The 24,095-nt window shown below is 40.6% G+C and overlaps 1 long non-coding RNA gene across 2 annotated transcripts in view; it reads right to left on the minus strand.

Annotated features, from left to right (window-relative positions):
- Positions 1-1,712: 1,712 nt before the first annotated feature.
- LOC106951928 (uncharacterized) overlaps positions 1,713-24,095 on the minus strand; it is a 31,727-nt gene continuing 9,344 nt past the window's right edge. Inside the window, exons 3-7 of one of the 2 annotated variants that reach the window (XR_001425890.1) lie at positions 14,027-14,154; positions 7,356-7,461; positions 6,983-7,024; positions 1,886-1,988; positions 1,713-1,773 (exon numbers count right to left, since the gene is read on the minus strand). This is a non-coding gene — a long non-coding RNA (uncharacterized LOC106951928). Of the gene's footprint in view, positions 1,774-1,885; positions 1,989-6,982; positions 7,025-7,355; positions 7,476-14,026; positions 14,155-24,095 lie in introns of both variants that reach the window. The other variant, XR_001425891.1, reaches the window with a different exon arrangement.

The following is a 24,095-nucleotide window of genomic DNA, read 5'->3' on the forward strand; positions in this document are numbered from 1 at the left end:
TTCCTGATGGCAGCAACTCCACACATGAGATCCACCACTCCACAAACTGCTACACTATTTACCTACAGCTACCTCTGAAGAACCAAAAAAAGAGAAACAGATCCTGTGTCTGCATCCAGGGGACCAACCAAATGATGATGGATCATATGTTTGTGTCAGACTTCATAATCAGTTGTCTAATTTATTTTTTGGGTCCTCATCAGTCACTTCTATCCAGCCGTGTTTTTCTCTGTGGCTTTACATCAGCCGTCTCCTGATACAAGCGTCAGGTTTAGCTCTGGTCGTGGGTGTTTACCCCCGGCGCCTCGAGCCCACGGTGAGTGACACAGGTGTGATTTATGTCTCTGTCGTTTTCTTATCTCTCTGTGTTTCTGTTGAGTGGCTTTTGTTTACTTTCTGTTTCTGATCCACTCTGTTATTTCAGGCTGTTATTTGTTTGTCCTTTTTGTCCTTCCAGATCTACATTGTGACATATTAAACCTTTGGCTTTTTTATCTTCTTTAAGTGACCCTGGGTGTTTTATATGAGCAACATTAGAAGGATCTTTGCATATTTTACCCCCTTAACGCAATCAATGGTCACCAGACATTTAGGCACGAGAAGTAAAGTATTCCTGGTTTTAAATTATAACTGGAGTTTTATAACTTGTATCTAGTTTTCTTTTTCAGTTTTCATTCATTTTTCAATTGGAAAAAAAAAACAAAAACTCTGTAGTGGATATTTTTTGAAAACTAAATGTTAAGACCTTCAGTTGCTTTTAGGCTTTTTGGAGTTTATAGGTTTGATTTTCTTGTTAAGTATTTTTCCTTAGTTCTTCTTTGTTTCTGTTTTACTCTATTTAATTATTCTTTGTTATGGTTAAGTTTATGTTTTCCCAGCTCCAGTTAGCATACACTCCTCTTTTCTCCTCTGTGCCACCTCTTTCTCCTTTTCTCTCCCTCAACCTGCTTTCTGCTCTCCCCTCACAGCTGCACCCGGTCAGTAACCAGCCTGGTCCCAGAGTTTAACCAGCTCTCTTTCGTTCACCACTCACTGCTTAAAATTTCAAATTCATTTGACGACCATCTTAGGAAAACAACCACATGTGAAAAATCACCTTGGTACATTTTTATTTTTTTTCCCCAGACAACATGCTTTGTTGCTGTTTTTTGCTATTATGGATCCTGAAGAAAATTTGAAATGTCTATTTTATTTTATCTGCAAGTTTTTAAGTAAATCATTTGAAAATGCTCCATGATTAAATGTTTTGTAGGTATTTAAGGGATTTTTGCTTCTTAGCTGCTCATCAGCAGTGAGACCAGAAAATCAAGGATCTGAAATGCAATGAATCATTTCTACCTGAGACATGAGCGTCATTTTGTTGTTGTTAAATCATTTCTCATGCTGTGCTGATTGAGGTTGCTTCAAACCTTTGGAGTCAAACTCTTCAGGTGACTATAAAAAAAACAAACTGTTGAATTATTGATCAAATCTTATTGAATTTTGCCTCATCTGGTGTTGGAGGAGAATATAGGAGAGCTTGTTTAAAATGGAAGCGGTGAGGTGGCGTAATGTGTTTGGGAGCGCTCCACTCTGTAACTGTTCCTCCTCTTCATCATCATGCCCTGAGCTGAAACAGAGGGAAATGGATGAGATTGTGATTCAGACAGCAGTGGTGGTCCAATCAATTGCTTTTTCAAATGCTGATGGTGCAGCCCAGGCATTTTAAATGCCTGCCTCTCCCTCTGAGGGGTTTCTTTTTCATGAGACATGCCTTCCCTGCACGCCCTCCTTCTGCAAAAAGATGCATTGATGGTGTCAAGCTGCCATATGCAAAACACCGGAGAGGCAAAACAAGCTGCAGCAAACAGCCACGTCTTCGTTTTACAGATTACAGTCAAATTACCTTCAAAACCATCATGACCCGGCATAAAAATCTGAATCTGTTTCTAGAGCTTTTAGTCGCTGGGAGCCTCAGAACCTCCACCACCTGTCCACGTCTCTGATTGCTGGAGGAGATGGAAGAAATTGATTTGCATGGAGGATGAGGGCTCCTGTATTATGCAACCCTTTCCTTAGGTTTTTATCCTGCATACAGACGTGTGCTCATTAGAAATGAAGGCTTATCTGCTTGTGATGCATTTAACTCTGCAGAGGAGACACAACTCCAGTTGATTGATATCAGAAGAGAAGAAAAACATTGTGCCGGGTGAGCATGGTGTGGTTTTTAGCCTGTAATCATTTTACTACCAGCTGCATTCTGTCCCTCTGAACCTGGTACTTTCAATTTGTTTCCATTCCTATTCATGTCTTCTGTTGGTTTTCATGATGATTCCACAATTGGCGCAAGTTAACGTGACACATAGTGATGGACAGACTTGCCAGGGCCTTTTGGAAATAAGAATCGGTTCTTAATAATTCACTTAGTTCAATAAACTGCATAATGTTCTTGTGAATCTGGTGAAGTTCTGTTTTGGTGAATTTGGTCTCCTGGGGCCCAACCATGGAAGAAACAAAAGGACTGGATCAGAGTAAGACAGACGGGATAAAAACTCTAACTCCCATAATGCTCTGCACTAAACTGTCTTCATGCACAGCTTCCAGGAAGGAGGAGTTTCTCCTGGCAATATAGGCTGAACTGGAGGGAAATATTGTCCTCACAGTCAAAGAAAAAATGTTTTACCTAAAAACCACTGACCTATCAGACACATACCTGTTTTAGCAAGAGGTTGTCTGGGCAGAGAAATTTAGCTTATGATTTAAAAAAGAAATGTAATATTTATTTCATTGTGTGGTTCTAAGCTGTTTAGGTGTAAAAATAATCTGGCTCAGTTTAAGTTGTGTAGCTCCAGTTTCAACAGTGGTGGGAGGTTTGGTGTCTGGTAGCGACTGTGAGGGAGGTCGGTCCGTTTATCGACGCGGTTCTATAAACTGATGAATGTCGGGTCTGGATGCATTTCTGTTCGATCAGAAATCGGCTCAGTGCAAAACTGCCGAGAACATTTTTAATGGCTTCATGATATTCAGCACAAACTGAAACACATGTACACTATTTTTTATTCCTTTATTAAGTTTTTTAATTGCTTTCATTTTCAGATGCTTTTGTCAGATTTCTTTGTTTTATGTTTGAGGAACATTGATTGAAGAGAGGAGCTCTTGGGTCGTTCAGTTTTGTGTGAAATCTTTGCAAATAGCAACAGATCAAGAGACACAAGGCTAAGTGAAAAAGTGGATTAGAAATGAGCATTAATGGAATAAATATTGAGTTTTGAAGGAAGCTTATGTTTGCATTAAAAGAATAATTCATCACTTATTGTCAAAATTGACAGTCGATAGCAATCCTTTAAGTTTTTAGTTATTTGTTGGGGGGAAAACTAGATACAAACAAAGTCACTGTTTCATGATCAATAACCATGATTTCCTGATGCAGCTTGCTAATAAAACGCCAGACACAAACTGTACAAATCGTCTTATTTTCTCACTTTCCGTCAGCCAGACAAAAGAGACACTCTAATAATGCTCCCAAGCTCTTTGAAAAATTAAGACATCTCTATAAAAGACTCGGCACAATGAAGAGGAGGCTGAGCAAGACAGGCGCAGCAAGACGGTCGTTATCATCCATGAAACCCTCCACCGCACACGCAACACGCTGCCCATGCACAGCAGATTGTTTTCAACATGTGACGGCGTTTATGCGTGCACATATGCTTGTTTGCTTTGCACATGTGAAAGTGCACAGGGGCATCTGGCCGTCTCTGATATTTCACATTTCCATTCAGGCCGAGAGCGGGCAGGCTTGGCACCTAATGAGCCGATTACTGGAAGCAGCATATGGCGTGTTCACTGTGGTTTCTGCGGGCTGCACCATTAGTGATGATGAGAGCCGGGAGAGATGTGGAGACAGGGAGGGTCATCTTATGGAGAAGATGCAAAGACGCACTGCACAGAGAGAGGAGAGGCAGAACGCTCCTCCACTTTGTGTTACATCATTAGAAAGTCAACTTTAGATGAAGGCAAAACTTAAAGAAACACTTTTTAATCAGGGATGAAATCAGCCTGTTGGTGCAGACTGATGCATATTTACAGGTTAGTCTTAAAGGAAGGTTTTGTTTTAACAAAAATGATGCTCATTAAAAATGATGACTAAACTTTTATTATCTACCAAAAATAACAGAGGATGTCAGACTAATTAAGGCTACGCATGGCGTTCAGGTAGAGTGCATGTTGTTTTTATAAAGGGGATTTATGCAGATTGTTTCAGGGAGAATTTTTAATGAATGACTCACCTGAGGGCACTTAAAGCTGGAACTACCTTATGGCGAGCCAATGGGCTCGGCTGTATATTAACTACGCCCCTAGAATATCATCAAGCTGAGAACTTTTCAGACTTCATGACTAAACAAACAGAAATATAAAGCCCTCAGCTCCATGGGTCACCTCAAAGTCTTTGACTTTTCTTGTTTCTCTGAACAGCAGGAAGCTGCTTTATGACACTGCAACCGTCCCTCTGAGCGCCGCTCTGTTCTCTGTGGGACTTTTTCCCCAGATGAAATATTTTTATTAACACTTGGTCCTCTATGAAGACTATATTAAGTTTTGAAGACGTTTCATTTTCCATGAGGTGAGCTGAGTAATGAATTTCTTTTTGTTTCCAGTGGCTTCTATCTGACCTGAGGTCTGTTCAGTAGAACAGAAAAGTTTTAACCCAACTGTTTCTAACAGAACCCTCCAGGTTCCGGCCTGGTGGCCGAGCATTTTGTCTCTCTGACAAAAAGCATTTCCGCACCGTCTGCTGAAGAAAGCAGTTATGCAGATATTATTTACTTCTCTTTGCTCCGATTGTCACAGGATGCAGCTGCTCAGTTTTGGCTCCAGGTTCTGTCTGAAGTCCAGCTCACGTCTCGACAGCATCAGACCCGGACTGACCGTCAGCAGCACCACACCTCCATCAGCCCAGAAGCCCTCATCCCTCAGGCATGTCCTTGCAGCTGAATGTTTCATGATATTAATGCCTTTGTAAATGAATATTGTGATTGCATCAATGAGACTGGGTCCGGAGCGGGACTCGGACCCGGGCCAGAAGAGCTGCATGAAACTCTGAAACATTTTCTACAAACTGCCTCTGTCTGAACATTATTATTGAACATCTAAGAAAATGTAAACATCACTTTTAGAAAAAATTAATTAGTCAAATAAATGGCTGTGAAAGTTTCAAAACAATCCTGTAAAAACGCCATCAGATGCTTATTCTAATCTTGCATTCTGCTTTCTCTGGTTTTGTGTTTAACCAAACAATGGCTGCTTTTCTGCTCTCAAGTATTTCTATGACCTCCGAAGAATTGTCAACCGAGCTATGTATGTGCTTTTTTCCAGCAGCAGATTAATCAGAGTGGGAAATAATAGAAAAATAAGAACTGTAAGTTTCTGTCATACACCTAAATCAAGTGTTTTAGTCTCATTTCTCCTCAAAGTTCTCCATGTATTTTCAATTTGATTGAAAAAGCAGCTCAATAATCAGGACACTAAACACCATAATACCAATAAAAACATCCTGAATCTGTCAGAACCAAGAGTCCCTGCAGAGCACAGAAAAACTTTGAAATTCTAAACTTTAAAAATAAAATATTCCAAAATGAGCCTTTTTATTAGTGCATAATTCAGGCCCATTTATTATTTATTGAACCGGATGAGGACAGGCTGCAGTCTTAGAGGTTATACAGAAAATCTTCAGCTGCAGAAATGACTCAGAGGTAGGAGGAGAGATTGAACTGGGAATTAAAGGAATGCTTATGAGAAAAACCCACACTCTTTTCATCATGTCAGTTATAATATTAATATTCTGTGGCTCACGTCTCGTTTAAGGCTTTAATTGGTCACTTTTCTTTTTGTTCTTCTAAGCTTTGTATTTGTCTTTAACTTTTATTTATTTTGGAGTATTTTCTCCTTTTATTATCAGAGGTGGAGCTGGATTCATGATTTAGAGAAATTATTAAAATATCAATACAAACATGAATTTAATTCACTTAAACTGCTTGTTCTTTATGTCCTAAATGAGTTCAGTTCAGTTTAGCATTTCATACATTTTGATGAAGTCTAAAGTTATTTTGTTTTAAGGCTTTCATAACATGTGATGAATTAAACACCCAATTACATTAAACTGGTCTTCATATTTCTTTATTGGAGACATAAAAATCCAGAGATTAATTTTAGTTTTTCATTATCGTAATAATTTGATTTCATACATTGAAAATTAGCGAAAGCTTTTCTATGCACCAGTTGGTATTTTCAGGATTTAGTCCTCTCATTGTATTACAGGAAACATCATTTTTCATTGCACAAGGTTTTCATTCTCAAAAAAATGTTTTTTCAAAAAATTTCAGTTCCAGAAATGTTTAGACGGATTAAATGGTTACATACACGTTGTAGTTTAATTCTAGTTACAAAATGCGTTCAAGTTCAGTTTATTTCAGCTGATAAAAATGTTCCTACGTCTTCCTGTAACACTGCTACCAACCGCGTCTCTGTGCGGCTCAGAGCTACACCCTCAGCCCAGAAACAAATCTGAAACAGAGGCCAGTGCACGCACCTACACACACACACGCACGCACGCACGCACACACCTACACATACACACACACACATACACACACACACACCCTCCATAACCTGACTCCAGGCTGAAATATGACGCATTTACTTTCATGCCAAAAGGAGAAAACTCCAGCTTGAATCCGAACGCTCCATCAGGATGTTCATTCCAGAATAAATTTCACTGAAACAATCCTGAAGTTGTTCAAATTTAGCTTCTAAAAATGCAATCTAACAAACAGAAAGTGAAAACATTTTCACAGAAAAAGTTTCTGGTCAAGCACAAAAACCACGAGTGTTTCCAGGCTTCAACAGAGCGCTCCTCTGCAGAGGAGCTTCACCAGCTGAAGCACGTTGACTGAGTGGTTCAACCAGATGAGGCTCAGAGTCAGCCCCTCTAAAAAACCTCAATTACCCGAAACTGGAGGTTTCCTCCACTTCATCCACTGGGAGAAACCTGTAGGGTTGTAATGAAACCTTCTGTCGTCGTGGAAATGTAAAAAAACATCATACAGTTTTCCTTTAACGTTATCAAGAGACTGCAAAGATTACCAGGCTTTAAACTTTAAAACGTACAATTCAGATTTATTTTGTGTTGTACTGAACTGTACCTTTTCAATATAAAATGTTTTTAACAATGTATATTAAAAATACAATAAAGTCATGGAAGATTTTTATTTATTTTTTTAAATTAAGACTCACATTAAGAAATGTTTAAACAGACTTTCCACACTGAGCTGTTGCGTCAGACGAGTGTCTGGCATCACAAACAAGAAGTAGATGTTTACCTGCAGAGGTGGTTTCCTCTGTAATCCTCTTCAGAGACTCGGCCCGTTCTCGTCAGGAACACTTGGAGTTCTGATGGATTGTGTCTGTTTCACCTGCAGGACCGTCCTGAGGAGGGAACGCTGGAAACCAAGAGACAGGGAGCTGTGGTGAGGAAGGTTCACTACTTCAATGATCAGGAAAATCACTGTTCACTTCATCTGTAGAGCTCTGTGATCCAAAAACTCTGAGGATGTCATTGTAGCCCGGAAACAGAGGATCAGCTGGAAACATGGCAGGAAATGGAGAAATCATGACATGGGAACAACGATGACAGTCAACAAGATACTGTAGGAGACGGCACTGAGAGAAAGTACAAAGTTTTTATTTCCTCTGCATGAGATCAGACTGAGATTAATAACCTGAGTTTACAGATGCCCTGCAGCAGGAAAGGTTGAGATCAAAAGAAAAACTCTTTGATTTCTCAGCCTGAGATAAAACAAAATGTACAAACATTAAGAAAATCTGGAAATCATTTGAGTTTAAGATCTCTTTTTGAAACTTAGAAGAAGGCTGAAATGAGACTCATTATCTGACTTCTACAGAAAATGAGAATTCAGCCAATGACTCATTTCAGATTCAGGCAGATCACACTGTTATCCAGGAGAACATGAAACATATTTATGTCTTTCTCATTTTATTATTGAATGTGAAAGAAATGTAGATATCGTTTACCAAACACGGTCAGTTCCTTGGGAAAGAACAGGCGTCCCATCATGACGGCTCCCAGCCGAATCAGGGAAACAGGAAACAACAACAAGCTGCAGGTTAAAACCAGATGTGTTCATCAACCTGCAGACCGTCCTGGATCTCCTTCACCTCTAAAACCTCCACAAATGCCTTCAGCTGCTTTCGTCCTCACCGGGTTTGATCATATCTGTCTCTGTTCACTGACAACAGCAACACATTTCTATTAAAAAGCATCAAATATGAATCCTGATACAGCAATGGAAAAATTACTTTAAGTCTGACTGGAAGCATAATTCTTTCTTAGCCTTATTTTGAACAATGAAACAGTAAAAATGTTAAGAAATGTTTTAATTTGAGATGAGATGATGAGCTCTAGTCCATGATCTATTGCACCATCCACACCTGCCCTGGTAAATATGCATAAAAGTCTTAAAATGACTTCATGTTTTTTGTAAGAGGCCCTTCAGTTTTACGTGTCAGAGGAAATTACCCAGAAACATGACAGACATGTTCTCTGCTCCTTCCCGTTTTGAAAAGCAGCTTATTTATCACCAAAACGCAGTGAATGAAATGCATAACACTGTACACACACACCACTTTAATATAAATATATCAGCTTCTCTGTTTTTCTACGTTTTGTTTATCTGACATCACTTTGCTACATTTTTTATTTGGATTTGATCACATAAAGCAAAATAAAATATACGACAAGAGTTTCATGTTATATATGTTATGTTGTAAAGCAGATCAATTACTGGGGAGTTTCATGTCTGTGAGAATAACCCATTCAACCTTATTATTGCTTATTGCATCAATCAGATTCAAAGGCCTAAAGAGACTCTCTGACAGCGTAGCGTTAAATCTGAGCCGGAAAAACATTTGAGGTCTCCGTGTCAGACGCTGAAGCTACGAGTGTGGCTGTTTCTATTGTCAGCGTTTCCAGTCAGGATTCATTACCTAATTAAGCCGTGATTTAAGCCTGAGGAAGGAGAACATCGGGAGCCTCGTCAACACGCTTATATTTGGCTCTCTGTAAAAACTCTGCATCACAACTGCGCTGCTAATTGATGGGAATGTCTTGGGCTCTTGCCGTCTTCAAAGAGGAAAATCGCAGTCGGTCTCGCTCACAGTCGTATCTAAAACACGGGCGCACACCCACGCAGACAGAAAGCCCGAGGGAGGCCGGTTACAGTGACATTCAACATCAAACTCAACGCGTCTCCGTAACTCTGCTCAGCCGGTTGTGTCTGTGCGCCCTTGGTCACCGGCTGCACCGTATTCTGCGTGACAAATGCCCCCTCCAGTGTGTCACAACGGGAAAGTTGGGGAGTTGATGCTGCGTTTGTGTGGTGGGGAAGGCCTTCAGGCTGGCTCTGTGTTTAATGAGCTTGGAAAGAGCCCAGACTTGGGTCTCTTTCATCCCTGTCACTGCTAATGCAACCAGTTAGCTCGGTAAAACACGAGCCCTCCCAAAGCTGTCCCATCTTCTTCACAACTCTGTCTCTCCTGAGTCTAACTGCACCTCTCGGCCGTTTCCTCACCTGGTCCATTTGTTTCCTGTTGGATCCACTGCTGTGCCTTCCGGCCGTCGGTGAGGCACCCTGTCCTTCCGCTTGCTGCTTCATTAGCCATGTTTCCCTCAGACTCAGGTTTTCTACCCTGTGTGCATTTTCACCTTCTGTCACATCACAACCGCAAACTTCAGGATTCCATTAACACAAAGTAGATCATAATGGGGAAATTAAAATGTTTGTTTTTTAACCATTTCCTACTAATAAAAATCTGTAAAGTGTGGCATGCGTTTATATCTACTCCTTTACTCTGATACCCTTCAATAGATTCCACTGCAGAACACAACTAATTACCTTTACTCAATTTTAACAGGTTCAGAAAATGAACAGCAGGCAAAATTATATAAATATTATGGAAAATCTTTCCCATTTTTCTCCCTCAATTCATAAAATGTAACTAATATACAGATTCAACTCATGTGTAGTGAAATATTTCAAGCGTTTCCTTCTTGTAAATTTCACTGCTTTTTATTTTACTCAAATTCAATGTCTCAGAAAATTAAACTATAAAAAATGAAATGGAAACCTCATGATGTCACGTCCTGACCAGCTAATTGACTCCAAACAGCTGGAGACCCTGGATGGTCCCAGTCTGAGCCAGGACCGCTGGCTGGACAGATGAGACTTTCTACAAGCAGGGAAGACTCAAAGGTTTATTGCTAAAGCAACTGGTTGTTTACGGACTGCTATATTCAAGCATATTTAGAGTTGAGAGGAAGGAAAAAGTTCACCAGCAGCTACAATGACCCTGACCTGCTGAGCAACAGAAGTGGACTGAAGCTGGACTTAGCGCATCAAGAGTCACACAGAGACTGATTAAAGTGAGAAAAAGCGACATCCAGACGGTCACAGCTTGATCTCTAAGGAGAGAAAAAGAGCTTCAAGAGGCAGTTTGGACCTTTTGTAAATGCTCTTAAAAACTTTGACTAAAACCAATGAAGAAGCAAATAATAGTTTTAAATACAGATAAAACAAATGCAGCTGTTAGCTGTTTCTCTCTGTTTCATTGAATTTCCACCACCGAATGAAACTAAAAGTACCCGTAGTATGATCTGAATCTATTTCGGTTAAAAACTGTTTATTCATATCAACCCCTCACAGAAAGATCCTTTTGCAGATATTTATCAAAAATCATAATTTGTCTGATGTTACAGGTCAGGTAACATTTGCGGCTCTAAAGTTTAATTTCACTGGCTTGAGGGCAGAAATAGGTCTTTGGATTGTAAAGGTTGCAGACCCCTGCTATGTTCACACAGTGAACTATTACTGCTTTATTACTGCTCTTTCACAGAGCCTTCACAAGCATTCCCTATTGCAAATAAACATCACTGAAGTAGCTGGAGTTAAAAAAACTGTCTGGAATGTAACATCAAAAGCTATCTGAAGTGAAATATTTCGCTTATTTGTTGTCTTTTCCTTCTCTTTTTTCTTTCCTTCAATAAATGGTTCTGACATGAGATACACTTTGCAAACATCTGGGAGAAGTGATGTAAGAGTCTGGGAGACGGTGGGGCTGCAGATCAAACAGAGAGGGAGGGAAGAGGGGGATTTTCCTCCATCTAATAAGCCAGAACCCTTCCACCTTCATTCATCCATCTTAAGGAAGCGGAGAGGGGAGACTGCCGGCTGCAGACGGCCATGCTGATGGAGCTGAAGCTCTTCGTTAGCGCCCAGATCAGGTCAGATCCCACTGGCTGCTTGTGGTCAGACTGGAGAAGGTCTAAGACTTCAGACAGAGAGGGACGCCTCAGTCTGACTGAAAGTCACCTAAATGGTTTGCTTCAGACTGCTTCTACTAAAGTCTTTCTAACAAAAGCTGTATTAGTTTTCCCATTTTACACAAACAAAATCTGTACATGTAAAGAAAACTGTGAATTAAAGTGACAACCCTGTCTTTTGGTATTAGAATTGCTCATGGAAACCTTAAAGTGTTTCAATCAACCCATAAGAATCCAACAAAGGCGCTACAAGACAAAAAAACAAAAAGAAATAAAAAAAGAAGTGTCTATATTTACAGAAGTTATTCCTCCTCTCTTTGCCCAAATGTTCCTTCGTTCCATCCATCCATCCATCCATCCATCCATCCATCCATCCATCCATCCATCCATCCATCCATCCATCCCTCCCTCCCTCTCTCCCTCCGGATGTAAAAACTAATTTTACCTGGCGATGCTGGTATTAGCTGATTCTGATTTCTCTTTGAGAACTACGATATAAACAGATATAAGAAAAGCATTCCAGATTTTTTTCTCATGTGAGCAGTCGTCACATCAGTATTAGCATTAGTAGCAAAGGCTAGCTAACGCCGTGTTACAGAGCAGTGGCAGTGAAACCTTGGAGGAAGGTAAATTTACTTTAGCATGTTATGTTAGCACAGTGCACACTCTTAGCACAGCTGACAGAAAAAAACCTACCGTCTCCATGTGCGTTGCCCAAACTTATCCTTATTTTAAAAGGTTTAACTTTCCACATTCAGAGATCCATGACAGACTTTTGAAGCCTTCATGTTATCTGCTGAAGTTTTCCACTCCTGCAGCCTGAATGAACCATAAACATGGAATAGAAAATACATTTTATTTTGAATATCTTCTTTCATCTCCATACTTCACTGATACTAACTTTCCACATTCTTCCCACAGTAATAACTTCCACACTAAGGAGTGCAGCAGTCTGAGACTTTATATTATTCAGTACGTGGCATCCCCAATTAGAAAAAGATTGGATTTTTTTTTTTTTTACATTTTCTAGTTGTCACCTCTGCCTGGTTCCTGTCTACACAGTGACTTACTCTGATTTTATTTCTGAATCTCTCTTCATGAACCTGCACCCTGATTAATGCCTCAGGGATTCTGGGTCTCTTCTGGTTTATTTGCTGCTGACCTGTACTCTTCACCTGACCACTGAGCTTTGGGTTAGACAGTCATCACTCACTCCCCCATGGTGAAACCTGACCACTGGATTAGTGTGTGTAATCTAATTTACCCTGATAGCTGAACTTCCACTCTCCGTTCGTCTTCATCCCCAGATTCCCAGAGGATTTATCGCTATGATCCTGCAGTGAAACAATCCCAAGTCAAAGGACACACTCCCCCCTCAACTGTTACACCTCGAAGAACTTAAGTTCACAGAGATCCATGTTGCTGAAGAGGATCTCCTTGGACCACCTCTTCCAGGTAACACATTACATCCTGTTTACAATTTACTTCCTGTTTGTCCTCACTTTCGCTCCGCTTCCTGTCTGCATCAAAGTGTGAACTGAAAGCTGATCTTTAAATGAGTCTGCCAATCATCTCACATTCTTTCCTCAGGTGTGGACAGAGTTCAGGGTCCAAGTCCTGTTTGATTAACTTCCAGCATGCAGGTTTTTGGACCATGGGTCCCAAAGAGTGACATGTGCAAGAGGAGAACATGTAAACTCTGTGAAGAATCCAGAACCTTCCTGCTACGATTAACAAGCTACAAACTGTACCACCGTTTAGGGAGAAAAAAAATCAGCACAAAGTATTTTAAATATAGTCCCTGTGATTTGTTGTAATCATTAGAGCATGTCACATGCACTTTTCAAAGGCTTTTTCTATCCAGGGTAAGAAGAATGCCAAAGGAAATTTGGTCTCCCTGAAGTTCAGAGCTGTCATCCACTTTGGAACAAGAAATGCATTTAAAAAGGGGGTCAGAACTACTGAGCAGCCAAAATCTCACATAAAGTCCAAATGGGAAAACATGCTGCTTTGAAAACTGCAACAATTGGTCTCCTCTGTTCCCAAACCCTTATAAAGTGTTGTTAAAAGCAAGGCTGATGCAACAAGGTGGTAAACACGCTGCTGTCCAGAGATGTTAAGAGTACTGCTGGAATTAAAGCCAAACAGGACCTGGAAAGAAAGTCTCAAGTCTTTAGATTGTAAAATAATAAATACGATTAATTCTGTCTAAAGAGCAGGAGTCTTTCATTTTTTACTTAACTGAGAATCCTGGAGGATTCTGAGTCTAGTGGTATCTGTTCTAATGTTCTTATTTTTCAAAAGGCTCTGGTGAGGAAAACAATTATGGCCACACTAGTGCAACCCTACTGCACAACTGTGCAGGACCGTAAGCAGCTGGTGAGGAAGGATCGACCCAGGACCACACAAGATTGCAAAGAGAGCGGTCAACGTTGAACATGGCAGGCGAGGAACACGAGGAATTAGTCTCACCATTTATGGGAATCAAACAGATCTACAGGAGAGGTAAGTCCTCGGGTGAATTAGTTTTTAATCTTCACTGAGGTTGGGCAGGGAGGGGTGAGCGGTTCGGATAGTGATTCTTTCTCCTTGAAACGCATTGGAGGGTGGACAACCAGCTGGAGGCTGACGATGTGACCAGGTAGGTGTTCTTACCGGAGCAATCCAAGGAACGGCGAAGGTAGAAGCAGAGAGAGGCCGTCAGAGCTGTGAGAGGGAAGGTGAGGCCGAGGTCCAGGCATCTAGAAAGGAGTCGTCCACAGAGGGTCCAGCTGTGAGGGGTACTGGAGGAGATGAGGGTAAGCAACAGTTTACTGCAGGCATGATCACTTATCTTCATCTCAGTACAAATCTGCTCTTCTGTTTTCATATACACCATAAATATGGCTGACTGACGCCACTCCACAGAGTCAAAAAGGTTACCACTGTACACCAGAATACCTGGGCCTCCTCAGCAGGTAGCCTCCTCTGACGCTTCCGATAAAGAGCATCAGTGTTGAGAGTCCAGTCCACAACACTGGCAGTACCAGGTGAACTCCCAGGTACTGCTAAGCTTTGACGTTAGACGCTTACATAACCACAAGTCACAAAACATTTTTTCATTTTTTTAAATCTAAATTTGAACCTTTTCAGGACTCAACAAGCAGAAAAATATTAAACTAACAAGACTGCCGACCATGCAAAGGAAGACAGATGAGAAAAGGGCAAAAAGTCAACTATCTCAGATCCACTGTAGCGTCTACGGATGTCTGCAGTGGTTGTCTGAAAGGATGAAAGTCTGTGGAACTTTGAGGAGAATAAAAAACATTTTTATGTCTTCAGGGTGGTTTACAGACCGGTTTGTTTTGCTTTAAGGGACAGTGTAAGTGTGGCACGTGGGTGCTGCTGGCATTTTCTGACCGCACGAGTGGAACCTGAACTGTGTAACGCTCACTTTGGGGTAATCTACTTAGAGCTGAAGTGCTGGCAAATAACAAGAGCTTTCATGCAGGCTGTGGAAAACCTGCTGATTGGGATGCTCTCTGACAGGACGGAAAGTCAGAGCACGCTGGAAATTCAGCCACACCGGTTTACAAAACACCAGAATAGTAACGGGAGGAAGACAAAAGGATATTTTCCTCACATTTTATTGGACACCTGAAAGAAAATTTGTTAGATTCTCCAGAAAGGCTGCAGCTCTGCTCTCCTGCCGGAGGGTAATTGCTAAGTGAAGAATGAAATATGAGATGAGAGCCTGGGCTGACACTTGAAAAATTGGTTTGGAGGAGTTGAAAAGACGGGAATTATCTTTCTTTCAAAAAAGGCTTGAAATGTCAATATCTACACTTACTGTCAAAAAAAACTGTTAAGCACCCAGAAGAACAGTCTGATTTGGATTTAATTGGTGAGCATGCAGACCTGCAATAACCCTTCAATGTGCAATATCAAATGACTTTTCACCACCATGTCTGGATATGTATTCCATCAGAGACTGAAAGCGAATGTGTTCTGACATGCAAGTTTGGTGCTTTTTAATAATAAAAATATTTGATTGCATCCTGTACTCTCACACTGAGATGATGCAGTTTACTTTTTTCATCCAAAGACGACAAAGTAAAGAAAAATCTCAAGTCGGTGGAGCACAGAGCTCTTCTTGGCTGATCAGCTTTCATGATAAGCCGCTCCTTTAATGTAAAATCCCCTTCTTTTTGCTGGGTTTCCCCCCTACTGCCTCTTCAAGAACCAAGTCAGCCAACCTCGTCTGCACCAATCTCGTCTGAAGAAACAGTGAGACAGCTTCGAATTAAAGAGAAACAAAGCGAAAAATGGCTGGTGGTTACCCACGGCTCTGTCCAAGAGGGAACATGCTCCTAATGGAAATTACAACAAGGACATTCCTGCTGGCAGTTTATTTTCTCAGGAACATTTAGGAGGAACTTTAAGTGAAGCTGTATCAGTCAGTTGGAGTTAATAGTTTTATGAACATGACCTAAATTTATAATTAACAGGTTAAAACAACAGACAGAGTTTCAGCAAGAGTTTCAGTAATGCTTTGTATTGTTTAATTGACTGTAAAGTGTCTCTAATCCACCTCAACAAATTACTGCCGATGCCTTAGTAATAAGGTGATTATAATATAAGGCTAAGTTCACACAGCATGCAACTCAAATCTCTCGTCTTTTTTTTGACCTATGCAGCTATCCAACTTCTTCATGTCGGACTAAATGGCACAATTCTAATCATTTCTACCCTCAAAAATGTTATTTGTCACTTCCATATATGGCACTAAATCAGATACATAAAGTATTTTTGAAAGTGTCAGCAGTCTTGTTAAAAACAAGTCAAACGTATGAGATTTAAATTTAGAGGATGTTCTAAGAAGAATGTGCATCTATATCTGCTTGATATGATTTACATTCAGCTAGAAAGAAACCAGCAAAAGTAAATGCTCATGTTGCTAAAACTGATCACTGAGACCTTCATCATTCAGACCAGTAGCTCTGAAGCTTTTCTAATAGCGATGAGAATTAAAAAAAAAAAGTTTTTTAACAAAATTAAGAGGGTGTACTTACTTTTAATCGTAACACAGAATGTTAAATGTTGACAGATAGGGGTTAAACTGTGAAGAGAAACACAAACAAGAGCCAGGGATGACTTCTCAGGTTAAACATCCTGAAGATAAATCAGATCAATGCAAACAAAGATTTTTCACATGAAAACAGAGACAGGCTCATCCAGGATAAACAGTATCAAAGCCATCAGCAAATCAACAGTCAGAATTCAAATGACTTTATCTGCATTAGCATGAAAACGTTTGCAGGAGCAGCAATCTATAATAGTATCAGAGGACTGAGGTTGTTTTTAATCCAGCACAAGCATCAAAGAGATTAAGACTAAAAGGACAAGATTAATCAAAAAACATCAAGGTCCATGTTCTATTTACATTTAGGGAAAAAATAAAGTTGATTAAATGCTGCAGCAGCTTCTGTTTTGCACGGTTTGTTAGCCTTGTCAGAAAGTTTTGCATTTAACTTGGATTTCACAGGGACAAATCGAGTCCCTGGCTCATGTAAAGGTGTCTAATAAAAGCAGTCCATGAGTTGAATGGATTCATCCAGTAAAGTGTCCATAGCTTTTACTTATGCTTTTGAAAAGCTTTCAGACATTGATTATGTGAGCAGTCGGAATTATGTGTTCAGACAGAAATGACTGTTTACGAGGTTTCAGGTCTGTTGATTTAAAGGTCTTGGAAGCGTCAAGTCTTCACACATCTTCCTGCACATCAGCTCTCTGAGTGATGCAGAGGTGGTGAAGGACGCTTCGCAGTGGTCTCTGGTCCTGAGGTCAGCCTTGCTGTTGGTTTTATGTCCTGAGAGCCTCAGCAGATAACAGCAGAGCTGCAGTTTATCAGTAGCCCAGGGCTCCAGCAGCATGCTCAGGTTAAAGGATTGCTCCTGGCTTCCTCTGGTCCAAGTTCTGAGTGGACCCTGACCGGGCCTGAAGCACGCTGGGGTAAAGCTGAAGGGCAGATATACATTTAGTGCACCAGGAAAGTTAAGATCATAGAGGAGAGTGTGGTGAAAGAAACGGTGTAGCTTTGGATCCATCACCAAGTACAGAACTGCCTGTTATCCCAACTTGGAGCATTTCTATAACTTCATCTCTCTCACAGTAACAAATCCTGAGTTCCTCCAGGGCTCGAGATCCATCTCCTCAGTTTTACCCCAACCACCTCCACCTCCAAACTGAGGAGTTTAACCCTAACCACAAATAACCAGTTGACTGGTTGTCCTCCAGTATTTTCTAGATCTGTCATCCAGTCAAATCCCATGTTGCTCCACTGCAGTGATCATTTACTCCCTCTTGGTGAAACCAGTTCACAGTAGCGGTGAGTGCATGCCAGCCAAACTGCTATCGAAACCCATACTTACTTTCACTACTTTTAGTTTTCAGTGTGCAGAGTTCAGTTCTCTGCATGTCCGTGGGTGAAACAATCCCCAGTAAACTCACACTCTCTTATCCAGATGGTCTAAGCGTCAAGAATTTCTGCTAGCCAAGGTCCCAGTCTCCAGGCAAAAATCCCAGCCCTGTTCTTACTTACATATTCATATTATTTATTTCGTTAAGAACTGTTTAACCATAACGGGGTTGCGGTTTCATTTTTACTCTTTGGCATTTAATTGATGTATTGTTTTTACTCTGTTTTGTCATTTGTGTTGTCGTTCTTGTACAGCACTTTGGTGCCGTTTTATACCCGTTTTAAAGTGCTATATAAATAAATTTGACATTGACATTCAAAGCATAATGAACAGGTTGCTCTAACAATTTGGTTCATTTGACACAGTGCAGTGTGAATGCAGTTTTGGTCTCTAATTGAACTCAGTCTATCAGGTGTAAAAACACCTCCCCCTTTGTGCTGGTGCTGCACCAAGAACCACTGAAGGAAACAACATGAAAACCTCTGAAACAAACAATAATGGAGTGGAGATTTTAGCAGCTGTAAGATTTTTCTTTTGTCTTTGGTAAAAGAGCATTAGTCATGTTTCCCACTAGTTTTAGTTGTATTTACCCAGCATGTCCTGCGCTATAGCCCCCTTCCTGCTTTTGGAGCGCTCTCCAGTCCCCTTGGTATTCACATTAACATTAGAATTACACCAAAGTTCACTTTAACTGTACAGAGACTGAGGTTTGTAGGAGGACCAGAGTTGTTGTTTTTTATTTTTGGTCCACATCAGAGATTGATTGCACATTCACGCCTCCCCAAACAAACTAGAATTGAATTAAAGCAGACTAAGCAGGGCTGGTGGGAATGCACTGAGTTCATTACAGGATCAGTCTCAAGTGTCTCTGTTGTCTTCCAGTCCCACATCCTGAGATCCACAAGTTTCCAGAGACTTTTCCCTGCATGCAGCAAGCTTCAGTTCAGACTTCTGCTTCGTTGCCAGCCCGTTCCTCTGAATTTAACACATTTAGCTATACACAGAAAAATAATACTTTATGCAATTTCTTATAAAAGTAGATAAATAAGGCCACATCTTTTGGGGGGCGTTAGCTTTAAAGTCCATTGTATCTCTTGTTTTGTAACTTCCCTATTAAGTTCAGTTGGGCCTGTGAAATGTTGTGAACTGAAACCTGCAGAACTTGAGGCTCTGTTGAAGCTCTTTTACTGAGAAAAACTTCCATAATCACTCAAAATGAGAGCTTAAAAAAACATTTATTAAAAGCCAAAACTTTTACTTCACAGGTCAAAGATGGCGCTGCAAGGAGTCTCAGTCCTTGGTGGGCTTTTCCTTTAATCCATGAGAAGCACAGGAGGTCTTGTTATTTATCATTTATCATACTGATTGCAGGTCTACCAGAAAGCTGTTTCAACATTAACTGTGGGTTCAAACTGCAGGAGGCTCAGAGTGTTCAGGTGGAGCCACTGCAGAGCCTCCACCTGAACTATCAACCCAGACTACCCCAAGATGACTCCAGTATTTTCATGCTGTGTGTCGGTAAGATCAGATACCGCAGCACACTCACTGAATGTTACCATGACTTGCCTCTTAAATGCTCTTTTTGTCTCGTAAAAAGGAAGAGACATACAAACAAACCAACTGGAGTTAATTAAAAAATGACTTGTATGTATTCAAGCTCATGTGGATTGAACATTTCACATGGTACGCACTTTGGGTAAAAGTGTAAAAACAGAAAGGCGTTTCACTTACCCTCCTATTTGGACGGTGAAGTAAATCTGCAACAGCTGGTTTGTGTTTGGAGTATTAAGTTTGGCCATTTGGTCATTCAGTTTAGACTAAAACAACACAAAGTGACCATGTTGGCTCATTAACTGCAAGGTCATCTGCTGGAGCGTCAGACTGGTCTGGGAGTAAATGTTTGCATTCTTGTTAAACTTCAGTTTTCATAAAACATAATTTTTCTCTTAAGGATGGAGGCAAAATCGACCATCTGTCTGATTATACAAGCCCAGTAAAGTCGGGTAAAATAGGCTTTTTATTGTAGCCATTTCTGCTCTGTCACATGATTCAGTCGTTTACCTTTAAAAACCTAAACCCCAGCTGTTAACATTGTTTTATCCTGTGGAGGTTGCATAATATGTGATTGTTGCTCCAAACAGGTTTTTTTATTTCCTGAGGCTGAGCTGATTAATCATTTTATATAAATAAAATCCTCTGAACCATTGAATTTTGGAAGTCTGAAGATTGTCCCAACATATTTTCATCTTACTGTTAGAATGTTATCAGAAATCAGACAATTTTTCTCCTTTGTTATTGGATGTTAGAAGTCATGTGACTCTGCTGCACACATAAGAACCAGCTCTCGTGACTGATGGTACAAAAGTATTTTGTATCACTTTTTGTACAAAGAAATGCATTAAAATTGATTAAAATTTATATTTTTCAAGACGACTGAGTTGTATATTAATGAAGAATTATCCTCCAGAGATCCTTATTTATGCTCAATGTTAACATGTTGTTGAGAATAAACTGGCTGACAAGAAAAAGAATCAGTTCATGCGTCCATTAAGATTATACCACTTGGACATAATTTCTTTCTTAAGCAGACTAATTATGGGCATAAGTGATGGGTGAGTGTTACCAGGCGGTTACTAGAGCAAATGACGGAAGGATTCCTTACAGATTAATTAGGTTCCAGCAGTTAATGTAATTTGATAGAAATTGTTGAGCTTCAGAGATCTGTTTATCTGAAAACACATGACAAAACTACATCTCTCCATTACTTGGAGTTCAGGGATCGGTTGTACATGGACCATCTCTCCATCCCTCCTCACCAAGTTGCACACAATTTCAAAAAAAGGAATTATCGTTCATTCGGTGCACATGTTTTGTTGCATGATGTGAAACAGAACAACGTTTGGTTTTAAAAGCTGAAGCCTGGGGAATCCATGGTTTATATTTAAAAATCCCTTTATGAAGATTTGCCTCTCTCCGTCTCTGTCGCAGAACATTTAGTTATTTAATAAATTGACATATGAGGCACTGCAATCATCACTGAAGATAATCTGTGGATGTAACCACAGATTAATCATAAATTATGTTCTGGGTCAAACATGAATGTCAGGCGATCACCATGCCTCAACAGTAAAAATCTTTTTTTCACCTTAACAAGGTCAGCTTTGTCCCTTTCCATTGTTCTACATAACAGCACTAAGGTTGCATCACAAGTGAATCTCTTCATATTCCTTTCCTAAACAGAGAACTGGATTTTTAAATGTCACTTGATATTTGCTAATGTGGCTTATACTTGAAAAACCATCCGTGTGTAAATGATAATGCATGTGATTAAGTCTGAACAGCTGTAAATGATTTGACTGCTTTGAATTCTAATGATGTAGATGTTTGTCACAGAACCAGCTTCTTATGTTTCTGCCTGCAGGGAGAGAAAATGCTGCATTATTTCGGTTTGGATTAAACAAACACTGTTTCTCTCTGTGTGACTTCTATCTATATGCTGGATGATGTTTTATTTTGCTTCATTATATACAAAGACATTGAGTGTAGATGAGATAATTACTAAAAGAGGACACAGAGTATTATCTTATGATAACAAGAGGCAGAAAAAGAGATAGCTATGCCAGTGATGATAATTTAGGGTTAATGTTCATTTGTCCCAAAACAGTCTCTTTGATTAATCCAGTCTTGCTTCTGTTGTACTTTAGTTTAGACCTTTCTTAGTCATTCTAATTCATTATGTTTAAATATTTATTGCGTCTAGTTATTCTTTGTTACTCTAGTCTAGCTGTTTCTTATGTCTAGTCATTTTTTAGTGTCAGACTCATTTCTGTCATGAGGTGGGGGTTGAAGTGGTGAGGAGAGAACGCTGAGTCCCAGGTTATGGTGATGATGATGAATTTAATGGTGAAAATAAAGCTCCACAGTCCATACAGGCAGCACGGCAGAGACTAGCACACAGCTAAGTACCGGTAGCAACTGATTCATCAGACTCGACGGGAGCAAGCACAAACCAGGACTTTACAGTTCAACTGGCGAGTGACAAACTACAACACGACGGCAGTAGACAAACTTAGACAAGGACCCGACGAAGAACACAGACACAGGTGGGTTTAAATACACAGGGAGGGTAATCAGGTAAGTAGACACACCTGGGGAGCAATCAACGGGGAGGACAGGACAGAGACTCACAGGAACACAGGACTGAACACAGAGAAACTCAAAAATAAACACACAGAAACACGGAACCTAACAATTTCCTTTGCACCCTGTGTCACTTTCTTTCTCCGTCTTCGGTCTGCCTGCTGCTCTCCCCAATCACACCTGCAAACCAGTAACTAACCAGCCCAGGTTCTTTGTTCCAGCATTCACTCTCCCAGTACTTATGCACTTCTTCTCCTCTCGCTCCTGGCTGGTTCCTCCCATTTAAACCCGTTACTTCCCTGTTTCTCTCTGCTGGCTTTTTGTTCTACTCTGGCTCCTCACATTCCTTGCAATTTTTGTATATTTTGCTCTTCAGTTTTATTAAAACTTCAAATGTATTCACCATCTCTGCCTCACTGCATTCGGGTCTTAAATCAACACAACCTAACTGTCATGATCCGTGGTTTTCTGTGTGTTTTTGAGTTTTTCAATGTGTTCCTGTTTCCCTGTGAGTCTCTGTCCCGTGCTCCCCGTTGATTGCTCCCCAGGCGTGTCTCATTCCCTTAATTACCCCGTGTGTATTTATACCCACCTGTTGTCTGTGTTCCTGGGTCCTTGTCAATTGTCAAACGTTTGCAGTCTGCGTCTGTCTGTCCGTCTTCCCAGTTGTACTGGTTAAGTCCTGTGTCGACGTCAGTTCCAGTTGTTTTAGTCTTCGTTGTAAGTTGCTACCGGTGCTTAGCTGCGTGCTAGTAGTTCCTGCCATGCTGCCTGATTTGGACTATGTGAACTACATTCATCATTAAATTCATCTTCACCATAACCTGGGTTCTCTGCGTCATCTCCTCACCACTTCAACCCCACCTTATGACACTAACAGGCACTGGGGTGGGAACCAAAGAAGACGACATGTTTGCATGCGAGTGTGGTAATATGACGTGTTGCTATGGATGCAGGTTTGTATGTCCAAGATACATTAAAGTTGGGGTTGTGGCTGGACTGTGCAACACTTAACTCCCTGCTCTGCTTCACCAGTCCCACTGTACCACACCTTACTGATGTGTGGTGGTGTACACGTTAAGGAGGATGGGATACATAAAAAAAAAAAAGAATTATTTTAATTTACAATGAAACATCTCGATTCACATTTTGGCTATTTTTTCCTCCCCATCGTGCCCTCCAGCCTCCCTCCTATTTAGATGTTGGCATTCTAGAAATTCTAACTGCCAAAACCAAGATGAAAAAGTGTCTGGTTTTATCCCAAATTATTAGTATGCATAAAAATGAAAAAGATCTGGAATTTTTGTAATGAAAATTTTGGAGTGGGTGGAGAGAAAAATCAAGATATTCCAATCATGGAAGAGGGCTGACACTCGATCCAAACTAACCTAATTAATTTCCTCTTTTACTGTGCTGCTCGTCGAGCACTTTTTGATTAGCTTTTTAATGTGTTTTGTTTTGTCAACTGCTAATGGCTTAGGGCCCGCTCTCCTCATGGGGAATCACAGCCTCTCACAGAGCCCCAGCCCCGGCGGAGCTCTGCCACTCACTAATTATTTCATGCTGCTGCTGCCTGAGCTTCTTTTGATAGAAATCATATTTACTCCTTCCACATTTTCTCTCTCAGTGGTGGCGGTTTTCTTTCACCCGCCGTAGATAAATGAATGATGGATGTATACAGTAAGCACTGAACTTCCATTCACATGCTTTCTGCTAATGCAGCTGACGGCGCAGTGTCACTCCATTTGGACTGAAACTAATTTTACTGGTTGGTGGCACTTTTCTATGATGTGCTCAGTCGGACACATCATAATTACTTTTTCATAATCATAGCCTGCTGTTTGACAGCCAGAACATGATAAACATAAAAATATATATTTTTTTTTAAATCAAAGAGGAAATGCAAAATAAGCCCTTCAAAATACTGGTTCCTGCGCCCTGTGGCGTTGAGTCAGCCAGCCATGAACATCAGCACTCCGCCCCGACAAACCCATCTGTTCAGACCATCAGAACCAGGAACCAGAACTGGCTCCAGTCAGCAGGGAACATTTGGGCCAACACTCTTCAGTCTGGCTATGAGATCCCTTTGGTTGCACGCGCGCGCACGCACGCACGCACGCACAGGT

Source organism: Poecilia latipinna, unplaced genomic scaffold (assembly GCF_001443285.1).
Source record: "Poecilia latipinna isolate Pla-1442-1.1 unplaced genomic scaffold, P_latipinna-1.0 Scaffold29, whole genome shotgun sequence".
Lineage (NCBI taxonomy): Eukaryota > Metazoa > Chordata > Actinopteri > Cyprinodontiformes > Poeciliidae > Poecilia > Poecilia latipinna.